The 12,339-nt window shown below is 35.0% G+C and overlaps 1 protein-coding gene across 9 annotated transcripts in view; it reads left to right on the top strand.

The window, feature by feature from the left end:
* Nucleotides 1-12,339, top strand: part of GRIK2 (glutamate ionotropic receptor kainate type subunit 2) — a 732,075-nt gene that overhangs the window by 453,771 nt on the left and 265,965 nt on the right. The gene's annotated exons all lie outside the window — the stretch shown is intronic.

The following is a 12,339-nucleotide window of genomic DNA, read 5'->3' as shown; positions in this document are numbered from 1 at the left end:
GATGCTGTGAACTCTGGAAACACAGGAGGCTACTCAGCGGTTAACAGCCTTGCATTAAGGCTCACCGAACTTATTCAGATGCCATCAGTGAGTTTTGAGTCAATGCATGCTTTATAGAACTCCTATAAATGACCTAAGCTCAAGGATAAAGTTAAATTCGAAATGTCTCTTTATTTAAATTTTTTCTCAGAAATTTATCAAATTTCTCTTTCAACTAAGAAGGAAAACCATTTAAAGCTCTTTTATCTTCAGAATGCTTAGGCTATTCTTTTTCTACTGCCTCATCACTTCTTAAATTTCTTTTTGTTTCTTCAGATGATCATTTTTTATGCCTTTTCAAACATTCGTACCGTCCTTTTGCTGCTAGTTTCTCTGAGGAAATGTTGTTCCTTCTGGCTTTCCTCTGAGTCTCTGCCTCTGCCCTCTAGTCTCACTTTGGCTGCAACTGTTCAGTTGTAAAATCCATCAGGTGAAGTTTATCAAACCCTTTTCTCTTCTGAGTAAAGTGGTATCACCTTCAGCTCTTGCTCTTTGTCTATTTTGAATTAATTTCCTGAATGGCATAGGATTCAGCGTACACTGAAAAATGTTGCAATGAAAGTCTTTTACATCTGGGTTTGTGATTTATAATTTGTTTCATCAAGTGTAAAACTCAAAAGTATAAATGTCAAGAGTTAACTGATACAGTTTAATCGGTCATTTCCAATTTTGGTGTCAGTCTATTAACCTACTGACTAAAAGGGCATTGCAGAGGGTTAGTTTACATTCGGTTTCATAGTCCTCTATGATTTCTTTCTTAATAATGTTCTCAGCAGTGTACCATTAAAGTTTTTTGCTTCAGTTCACAATCTGATTGTCCCTGAACCTGTATAATTCACAGGAGGAACAGTCGTGTTGACTGAGACAAATTTAGGCAGGCAGAGTGTATACATCTTACAGTTGTTCCATTTTGTTTTGTTATTAATGTAACCAATTCCCAATACTGTAGATATCTTAGTAGTTACCCCCAAATTTCCTACTATATTAAATGTTTCTCTACAAAGAATTAAGAATTATTAATAGAGGATAGTAATTATACATTTGGTGAATATATTTAATGTGATTATTACATTTTCTAGTATTTGCATTTGTAATATTACATATGGCCTCTTTTGCATATATAATCCTATTTTTATAAATTTATATCCCAACTCTGTGAATAGATAGTAATCACATTTTGCCTTGAGGAAGCCAAAGCCTAGACCTTCATCATTCAAGATTCTTTCAATTCTAATTGCCTAAAATGCCCTGAAAATTAGTTAATAGCAAAAGGAAAAGCCTGTTGAGTCTCTAGCTCATAAGTACAAGACAATCTGTCTTCAGATACAGTTGGATCCATTTGGTTCCAGGTCATAAAGTCAGAAACAAGGTAATTTCCATCACTGTCCTCCTTTTTCATTTGTATCGGTTCCGTCCTCAGGGTGCAGAGGCACCACGAAAGTTCATACACAGGTTCAGAGCTTCAGGAGAAGGAATGTGTTTCTTTCAGTGGCTCCCTCAGAAGGCCTGGATTTAACTTGGCCATGCCCGAAGCAGTGGTAGTTATCAATAAGCCCTGTAGTGCATAGACCTTAGGAGACTGGGTCAAGGAATAACTGGGAGGGGAAAAATATTCTGCTGTAATAGGAAGAGATGCTGAGAATGCAGAACAATAGAATCCCATCAGCACAGTTACGTTATTTTAATAAAATTATATTCTTGGTCTTCCGAGTTCCATGTTCTATTCTTTTAATCTCCTGTTTAGATCATTTATAAGATGAACTGATATATAAAGACTCAACTTTAGGAGAACCCTTTAATATCTATTTCATTAAAGAACAAGCATATTTTCATTGCCTTGAAAGGAGATGTTAGGAATCTTGGTATATGAACAAGGTATAATCTTAAAAAGGACTTCTCAATGGCTCAGGGGTAAAGAATCTGCCTGCAGTTGCAGAAGATGTGGGTTCGATCCCTGGGTTGGGAAGATCTCCTGGAGAAAGAAACGGACTCCAGTATTCTTTTCTGGGAAATCCCATGGACAGAGGATCTGGCAGACTACAGTCCATAGGGTCGCAAGAGTCAGACACAACATAGTGACTAAACAACAAGAAATAATCTTAAAAAAAATAAACCTGTGAGAATTCTGGTTTGACTTTTTCCCTTGATCCTACTCTCCTTTCCAGCTTCTGCTTTCTAAGCTTTTCCCCACTCCTTTTGTTTGTTGAAGCTGTAAATGCTAATAGAAAAATCTTTCATACAGTACCTACTTTCTAACATACCAATAGATAGGCATTGCTCCAGACAAAATTGGATACTCTCCTTTACCCACCATGGGGCAGTATATTAAGAATGTTAATTTGTTTGTCTAAATAATTGACCTCTCAGTCTTATTACCCAAACTCATAATTGTGTTCTATGTTAATAGCACAATAATATTTGTAAATGTTGAATGAGTGAATCAAACTATAAAACACATAAAGAGAAATGAAATGAAAAAAGATAATGGTGAAAGCATATGCTCACATGGGATATTCATGAGACCCAAGAGTGGGCAAGCAAAGGCATTTCCTCTTGGCAATAAAAACAATAATTAGTTAAATCAATGCATTTTCAAAGTAGGATCAACCAGGTTATTTAAAGTAGTGAAGAGACAGGAAATCTTCACATTAAATCTAAGGTACACTGAAATGTGATCATGCAAATCAATTATTTTTTTTCCTCAAAGACTGTATCCTAATCTAAATTGATATTACTGGTGTTAACATTCTTGAGATTCTCACTTACCCCACTCTGTAATTATGACACATTTAAAAATCTTTATAGTTCTCACTTTTCTAAATATATCGAATTTGATCCTTATAATGTGAGATACATCATTTTTCTACTTTTTTTAAAGATAAAAAAAAAAACGAAGCTAAGAAAGATTGCTTGATTTCCAATAGGGACTGATACATTACAAAGCTAAAGCTATAACTCCCATTAGATTTCTGTGAAACTTTACTTTTTTTCACATTTCTACAATAAGTTGTTATTGTTTAGTCATTAAATCATGTCTGACTCTTTTGTAACCCCACGAACTGAAACCCACCAGGCCCTTCTGTCCATGGGACTTCCCAGGCAAGAATACTGCAGTGAGTTACTATTTTTTTTCTCCAGGGGATCTTCCCAACACAGAGATTGTACCCAAGTCTTCTGCCAGTGCAGAACACTTCACCCCTGAGCCACCAGGGAAGCCCCTGTGAGAAGTTGCTATTACAATTTTATATACAGAGCACAGTACAAAAAGCTAGACTCCCAAGAAGAGCTCAAAAAGTTGTTTTGGACACATAGTGGCATGATTTATTTGGATATCATTTTATTTATTCAGAAATATCTGTGTCAAGGGCTTCCCTGGTGGCTCAGATAGTAAAGGCTTTGCCTGCAATGCAGGAGACCCAAGTTTAATCTTTGGGTCGGGAAGATCCCCTGGAGAAGCAAATTAGTACCCACTCCAGGATTCTTGCCTGAAAATTCCACGCACAGAGGATCCGGGGGGGCTACAGTCCATGGGGTCGCAAAGGGTTGGATATGACTAAGCAATTAACATATACACATTGATATAAATTTCACCTTTATGCTTCAAATCATGCTTAAAATAGACCTTAACTATCATTTAATTTTGGGTTTGGGTAAATAATATATGCAATATCAGGTTCTCAACTCTTGTAGGCATTTGGAACTAGTATTTACCTGAACTCAGATTTTTGGTTTGCATATTCTTGGATCTCAGATTAGAAAGAATCAGTCTGTTAACAGCATAAAAATCCATATTAATTCATTACATTGAGAAAAGTAAATATAAACAATATTGAGGAATATAAAGTTTGAAATGTAAGAAGCTAATTTGAGCTCCAAATATCAGGATAATTGGATGTCCTGGACATATGCTGGAAGTGCAGAGAATACTTGCCCTTGATGCTGACTCTTCTCTAGATCAATAGCAGTTCCACATGTAGTGCAGAAGTACACACGATTAACAGGAACTAAATCATTAAGGCCGGTACATTGGGATGTTTCAAGAGAACAGCATCGAAACACGTGTATTATCTAGGGTGAAACAGATCACCAGCCCAGGTTGGGTGCATGAGACAAGTGCTCGGGCCTGGTGCACTGGGAAGACCCAGAGGGATCGGGTGGAGAGGGAGGTGGGAGGGGGGACCGGTATGGGGAATACATGTAAATCCATGGCTAATTCATTTCAATGTATGACAAAAACCACTGCAATGATGTAAAGTAATTAGCCTCCAACTAATAAAAATAAATGGAAAAAAAAAAAAAGAATCCCATCAATACAGTGTGGTTCATGGGCGCTAGTAAGAGCTTCGTGGAACATTTTAAAAGAGAATGAGATATCTCAATGGACTGATCTTAGTGGAAAAATTTAATTAGGTAAGAATAATTACATTAGTTAAATGAAACTTTTAATTGAAAACCTGTTGGTATTTTCTAACCTGCTTCACAGCTGTTCCTTAATCATTTATATTTAAAAAATGAAGAGTTTCTCTACATGATATTTGAGAAACATCTAAACATCTTGGAATTTGTATATAAATGTTTAAAGTACTTTAGAGAGTGTGGCAGTAAAAACAAATAGGATTTTCTGCTTGGGAAGTGGTGCATTTTAAAGATATGTGTAGGAAAGAAAGCAAATTATATAGAAAATATTTGAGATGAATATATATAATTCTTGGAAAGAATGCAAAATAGTCATCTAAAGCTTTCGGAATTCTAACGTTAAAATTCCATGGACTGAATTTCATACCTTATAAAGATATAAAGGCTTACAGAGAAATAATGCTGTTTTGTAAAATTATCTTGTTGACTGTTATTAAAGAAACTGCATCCAGCAAGAGTTCTTGCAAAATTGAAATTGTATGATAGAAAACTTTATAATGGAAAAGGAAAGAGCCAACGGAAACTCTTACTATCAAAATTAACACTTAGATTGCCTATTCAAAATAGGTGAAATTGCTGCCTCAGTTTTTTTGGTAGCTTTTAAAGCCTAAGACAGAGAGTATTGGTTTGAGGAAACATAGACACTTATTTAAATCCGCAAATTTACAGGAACACCAAGCAAAAAGATCCACTAATTACCCATTGCATTAATCCTAGACCAGGCCATTTTTTTTCTGAATCCCAGCAGCACTATCATCCAATACTGTTTCCTTTTCTTAAGCTTCAAAGCTTTGCTGAACTTGAATTTTCTTCCTAACTCACCAATTTGACTGTAATACTGAACTCATTCTATTCTTTTCCCTTCTTCTCTTTTCTTTATATTTCCTTTAAGCTCTTATTCCTTTTTAGCCCTCATGGGTACTGAATGCTGTACAGGTAACTACAAAAATCCATATTCCTTTTAACGGTCTTTTACCATGCAGTTTCTTGAATCTCCTTTTTTTCAACTAATCTGCAATACAGGCACCATTCTGGTTACTTTAAAAACATGAAAAACAGGCATATCTATCCATATCCTAACTGTGAAGAGGAACAAAATATGATAAAATCCTGGGATAGTTTAGTAAATGACTTTGAATAACAGAAAGGGCTTTAGTTTTTCTCTGTGGAGTATCAGGAAACCAAGGTGGGTTTAATGTGCATGAGAAGTTTTAACAGTAAAGTTGAAACAACAAAGAAACTGTAATACAAGTATTGGCAGATTTTGTTGGATCAGGGAGGAAATGGGTGGAGTATGAACACAGACAAATGACTGAAGAAAAGTTAACTTTGATTTCCCTTATTTATATATGTGTATGACATGTTGGTATTAAAGTTTATTGAAAAAGTACACAAAGCATAAAGAATTATAGGGAGGAGATGGATAAATTAGGATTATGATTGCATTATAAAAGCCAATATAAAATCAAAATGAAAGATGAGTTTTTCTAGGAGTGCAAATATAAACTACAGGGCACCTGAAAATTCACCTGGTTCCTGCCCCTCCTTTTACAGATGAAGAAACTGAAGACTAGAAAAAACTGCAAGGCAGATTTGTCCAGGTTCACATTGCTGGTGGGTAATAATCTGTCGAACAGCAGTCCTTTAATTAGCAGCAAAATTCAAGATGCTGTAATATTTTGCCACTTATACTTAAATTCTAGACTTGTCAGATATTGTGTGTGCTTTTTTTTTTTTTTTTTTGAGCTCTGAATTGTGGCATTGTGTACGCAGCACATTTTATAGGGATCACGTTGTTGTTGTGTGTTAATTTCCTTCCTGCTCCTTCTCCCTCCAGAACTTGATCTGCTCTCTTGAACAGCACGAGGCCTGTTCCCTCATTTAGGCTAACAGTGGGTGCAGAAGGGTTGAAACATTCTACTTTCTAAACCGGCGCCTTGTTCTGGATAGGATCCATCTTGATGAGATTACCGCTCTTCTGGCGATCGTCATCCTCATCATCTAACACCTGCCTATGCACCGCGAGCCAGGGATTGTGCAAACTGCTTTAATGTATTATCTCATGCCGTCTGTGCAGTCCAGGCAGCTGCTGGTAAAGAACTCCGTTTCCGAGCAGTACAAAGAGCCGGCAACACAGTAAGCATAATGGCAGCTGCAGTGTAACTGGGAGAATTGTCTCTGACAATTGGCTCCCGACTGGGTCTGAGGGCATTTCTTCTTCCATCCCCCGGTTTCGTTACCAGCCACTGCGCACCTGCTCTGTGCCGGGCAGAGCGCTGGCAGCGGTGTGTGCCAGCCGAATGAGCGAACACCAGCCTGCCTTCCATGTGTGACCCTCACCCTTGCTCAGAGGGGTGGTTGATTCTCTGTCCCATTTAGGCTTGTGCTGATTGTGCCAGGGAGCGCCAGAGGTCAGAATCTAGTCTCTCCTCCACCACCCTTAATAGTCACATCTTCTAATAGAAGAATCAATATTTGTATCTCTTTTTCTCTTGGAACTATCTGGTTTATAAAAGTGACTTTTCTTCCAACAAGGGACAGATATGGCAGATCATCAGTTTTCATTGCCAATTATAAAATGAGGAAATAAAGCAAATGGGGATTTATTCTTTTATTACTTATTTTAGATAAAAGATCAAGTCAATGAAATAGCCAGGATTCATAAACTTAAACTCCATGTATTAGACCAACCAGGCTGCTTCTGTGCTGTACACCATACTTCAGATGGGAATTCAGACATGAGCAAAATCTGAGATGCAGGAGTTCCAGAATAGATCTGCCACCTGCCAGCTAACATTCAGATCTCAAAGGGGGCCTGCCTGCACTTATTTAATGGAAAGATAAATGTGTTCACGAAGCTGTTACTATAAATTCATTTAGAAGCGGGACAGAGGCTGCACTCACATTCCTCCCAGATTTGAGCTGCTGGCAGATTTGGTTCACTGTACCTCTGGGAGGGAATACATTCTAGCTAGATGGCAAAGTGTGATTGTTATTCAGAGCTTCCTAATGCCTGTTCTTTTATGGTGTAAATGAACTTTTGGGTTGAATCATCAATTTATTGAAAAATGCTTTTATACATGCCCATAGTAAAAAAGCATGGGTGAAGCAATATATGGAATGCTGTGCACAGTTTTATAAAGAGAGGTGTGATTATTATACAAAAGATGTTTGTGTCTAGAAAGGAAGATAAAATGTGAAAAAGTGTAAAGAATTTTATTGAAAGTAGAATGTTCAAGGAGGAAAGAAGATACAGATCAGTGATGCTTTATTTGTGAGAATTCTAGATATTGATAGAATAAAATGAAATCTACCAACCATCTTCCCAGAAAAATGCATGATCATTTTTTTAATAGCAGTATTAGAGTAAAATTGATGTATTATAGTTGCCGTATTTAAACCGTGCAATTTGATAGGTTTTGACCTAAGTGTACACTCATACAAGCATCACTACAATCAAGATATGGCGATACTCTTTAAAGATTAGTCACATATTATATATGTAACTAATATATATATGTAATATACACTTTATATATATATCATGTATCACATCACTCTTATGATTAGTTACATTTAAATGTAAATTATTAAAAACAATATTGGGTGTGTTTGGAGCCAAGATCAAGAGCCCAACTATGTAAAAAGTGCTTAAGCAGAAAGACATTGTCATAAATGTAAATCTGCTGGCATAATAGAGAAAATAAATTGGAAAATGCTGTTTTACAACTTCTCCCAGGCAAAACTCAATGGGATGCCCAAAAGTGTTATTTCCTGGGGGACAGAGCATTCCAAAAGGCTGCCTCCCTATTGGGAAGAAAGGTAAATACCTTTGATAGCTTTTGTGAAGAGGAGTCTTTAGTGTATTTAGTGTATTGAAGAGATTTAATGCAGTGATGTTTGTTTGCTTCTGTGATCCTGTGTAGTTCAAAACTGCTCATTTCTAACTAATTGCTTCATCCCTCATGCAAATAAAAGCTTTGTTTCAAGTTTTTATAACTCTAGAATATCTATCCCAGAACTTTACAAAGAAAATGTTTAATGATGATGATTATAATGATTAGGAACTGAAATAACATATGCACTTCCCATGGACATGCTTGGTAATTAACCCTTAGTACCAGATTCTTCTGTAAATGAAATTTAAGTACATAGAAATATTTTAGCTTTTCACAGAATCCATTAATATTCCTGTTTTTATTATTTGAAATGTTTCAACCATATATCCTAAATCAAAAGTATTTAGCAATGGTAATTCTTATCATTTGAAACTTTTGAGAGCATCTAATCTCTCTGAGTTTTCAATCATTTAAAAATATGCAGCGGACTTTTTCCAAGCATAAAAGAAATGTAAGCATACGTACATTTCACTGTTCCTTCAATGCTTTACAGTCTCATCAGACATGGGGCTACATGAAATAGATGAAAAAAGTATGGTGTGACTAAACCAATTTCTGTGGCAATAGCTCAACCATAGAAATTAACATTCGTCACTCTTCTACCTGCATCCCCGTTACACACTCCATGCCTAAAAGTAATTAGACTGGGTATAAGATAAACCCAGCAATAAGTTAGGGAGATGGTTAATGCATATTTATAATATATGCCAAGGCACTTGTGATCTTTTCAAGCCATCCATTTAAAAAGATCACTGTTGTTTTACTGAAGTATGTAGGACTGACTATATTGCAGAGTTTTAAAGGTTTGCAAAACAAGTTTCTGACTGATGGACATGCTTTGTAGATTAACTAAATTATTTTGGAAAGGAGAAGTTCCAACTCCAGTCTAATCTGAGATAGGGTCTCAAGGGGGCTCATATAGCTATTGATAGATGCTTGACCTGGCAGTGAAATAGGGAGGGCTGCACTTGGATCTGACTGTACCTACCTAGCCTGCACTTCCTTCTGGGCTATATTCCTAGGGTGAACAGACATTCTAACTTTCCACACAATAAGTATGATCTATTTATATATAAGTAATTATACTTGGAAGAAAATGGGATAAATTGTTTTGTCTTCCTTGCTGATTTTATTTATTTATTTTCTCTGCCTAGCTTTTGTCTGTGCAGTTTAGGATCTAAATGACTACAACTTTTTCTAACCCCCTTCTATGGATTTTAATAACCAGATTGTACACATACTCTATTTTAATTGATTTGGTTAATTCACATTTATGTTTATGTATCTGAAGGTTTTTTAGAGGTAACTGGAAATGGCAACCCACTCCAGTATTCTTGCCTGGAAAATTCCATGGACTGAGAGGATCCTGGTAGGCTACAGTCCATGGAGTCGCAAAGAGTCGGACACGACTGAGCGACTTCACTTCACTTCACCATGATGTGTAAGGAAAAAAAATTGACCTGGAAGACAAATGAACTTTTGTTTAAATCTCAGCTCAGAGATAGGCTCCATGGGACATAATTTTCTGGTATTCAGCAGGATCTCCAGAAATATGAGATCCACTGCTGTGAGTTTCCCTTCTATTGCCTGTCATAGTTTCAGTGGGAATTTGGTTTAAGGGAGGTAATTGGTTATGGTAGTTAAGACAGTGGTTTTAAGAGTTAGACTATATCTGAATCTTGTTTTTAAAATCTTTTGTCTGAGTCTTGTTTCTGCCAATCTTGTTATGATAGTTTGGAGGGTCGTTCTAAGAGCTAAGTTTTGGCTGAGTCTTGTTTCTCAAGGTGATAACACCTTGAGAGTATTACTTCAAACTTGCTAAACTTCAGTTTTCTCTTCTCTGATAAAAGTAGCATCAACTAAAATATAGGGTCTACATGAAATGCATGTGAAGAAATTGACACAGTTGTGTGGCATAGAGTAAGTGTGCAATGTAGCTTGTTAGTAATATTATTAAAATATTGACAAAGTAGTGAACCCATGTATCTCCTCCCCTCCTCCCATCTTTCCTCATATTTTCCCTCTAGAGAAGAGTCAAGGCAAAGGATTATAGAGTTAATATGAGAGAGTGGAAGACTTAGCCAGAACAGCTCAATAAAACTCTACAGTTTAGAGTTGGAAGCCTCTTCAGCCTGATCTTAAAAGATACTCTTGGACCCTTGCCTTGTGAAAATCTACTGAGCAGCAATTGTATAGAATAAATCTACTTTCACAACCTTGTTCCTGGTTAATACTAACCTTCTAAAAAAAAAAAAAATACTAACCTTCTAACTAACTTATTACTGACTCAATCTCATGCATCAGTGTATTTATTTTTTGTGAATTTATATTTACCAATTCTCCACAATCTATTTTCCTTACTTTATACTGCATTTTCATTATGTAAATATTTACTGTTTATCAAAAATTATATATATATATATTAATGTATTCAAGTGCATATTGATATTGCTTATATTTTGAAACTTTAAATTGTTTTTCTTTATTAAAAGTTGAACACTGAACAAAAACTAGAGAGAAGGATGTAAACTCTGGGTAGTATTTTTAGATTCAAATCCAGCTCCATCTCTACATGCTATGATTTGCAGACCAGTTGTTTAACTGTCCTCTGCGTTAACTTCCTATTTTATATAGGAATTAAATTCATCAGTGAATTTCCAATTGCATGATGGTTATAAGGATTAAAGAAAACCATTTAGGGCAAGTGCCTCACACAAAGTAAATACTAAATTATCATTAATAATGTTATTAAATTAAGGCAAATTGTCAAGCATATGCATTCTTGTGAAAATAAGGAAAACATTTTTGATAAGCTGGAGCTTTCTCAAAAGTTTTCAAAGTTGAAAGAATTTACATATATACAGTTTTGTGAAGAAGATAGTAAAGTTAAGTCTGACAGGATATCAAGTCTAAGTGGAAAACAATTCCATATTATCACATAAAGCAACTAGTTTTAAAGTAGGATAAAAAAGCACTCTGAGCAGATGAAAATATCATAGAGAGTAGTTTCAGAAGTTCTGTTTATTACTTTATAATAAATCAACATATTTTAAACTGGAAATTCAAGAAGATATTTAAACAGCAACTTTTAAACTACAATTTTTCTCTAATATGTATCTTTACCTTATAGCTTAATAAATGCTGTTTCCCTTTTGCAATTACATTTAAAATCACAGATCTTAAATAGTTTTATTGTCATCTAGTATACACTCTGATCCAGAAGCTGAAATTATGTACCAAAAATCATTTTCAAACTTTTAATTAGGTAAAATTCTTTCCTAGTGTTGTCATTTTATTAATAGATAAGGTTACTATTCTAAAATTTTCATACAGGTCACATAAGATCACATAAGGCAGCAAGTCCTGGCAGGGTAATAGGAATAGCATAGATTGTGTTCTTTTAGCTATTTTATGACAAAATTTCATCTTGGTAATAATTGCAATGGTATTTAGTAAAACCTCCATCTTAAAAAAAAAACTGTAAAAAATAAAGGAAAAGGAGAAAAATATAAATTTTACTCACTTCTGTCTCCCAAGAGTAATCAGTAGTATCATTTTAGTGTATTTTCTTCACTTTAATTTTTTTTTAATTTTATTCACATAATATGCTGAGTATGATGTTTAAGAATACTTTCTATGACCAGTGAGGCTGTTTGAATCTGGGCCTTTCCACTTCTTAGTTGTATGACTTTGTTAGTTACATAACATCTCTCAGCCTTGGTTTTATCATTTGTAAAATGGAAACAATATCAGGAAATCAACAATATCAGGAAAAATGGAAATAATTCTCAATTATTATTGTGAGAAATAAGTTAAATAGCATATATGTTAAGTACACAAATGCTAAAAATATAGTTCTGTATAATCTGTTTTTATACTTAGCTTTATATCTCATGCAGTTTCTCATCTAAATGATTATTTTTAAAACATGATTTTTAATGTTTATATTATAAAGTGCCATTGTGATTTTCTGTGTTTTCTTATT

Source organism: Odocoileus virginianus, chromosome 19, assembly GCF_023699985.2.
Source record: "Odocoileus virginianus isolate 20LAN1187 ecotype Illinois chromosome 19, Ovbor_1.2, whole genome shotgun sequence".
Classification (NCBI taxonomy): Eukaryota; Metazoa; Chordata; class Mammalia; order Artiodactyla; family Cervidae; genus Odocoileus; species Odocoileus virginianus.
This window is presented reverse-complemented; position numbering and strand designations above follow the sequence as displayed.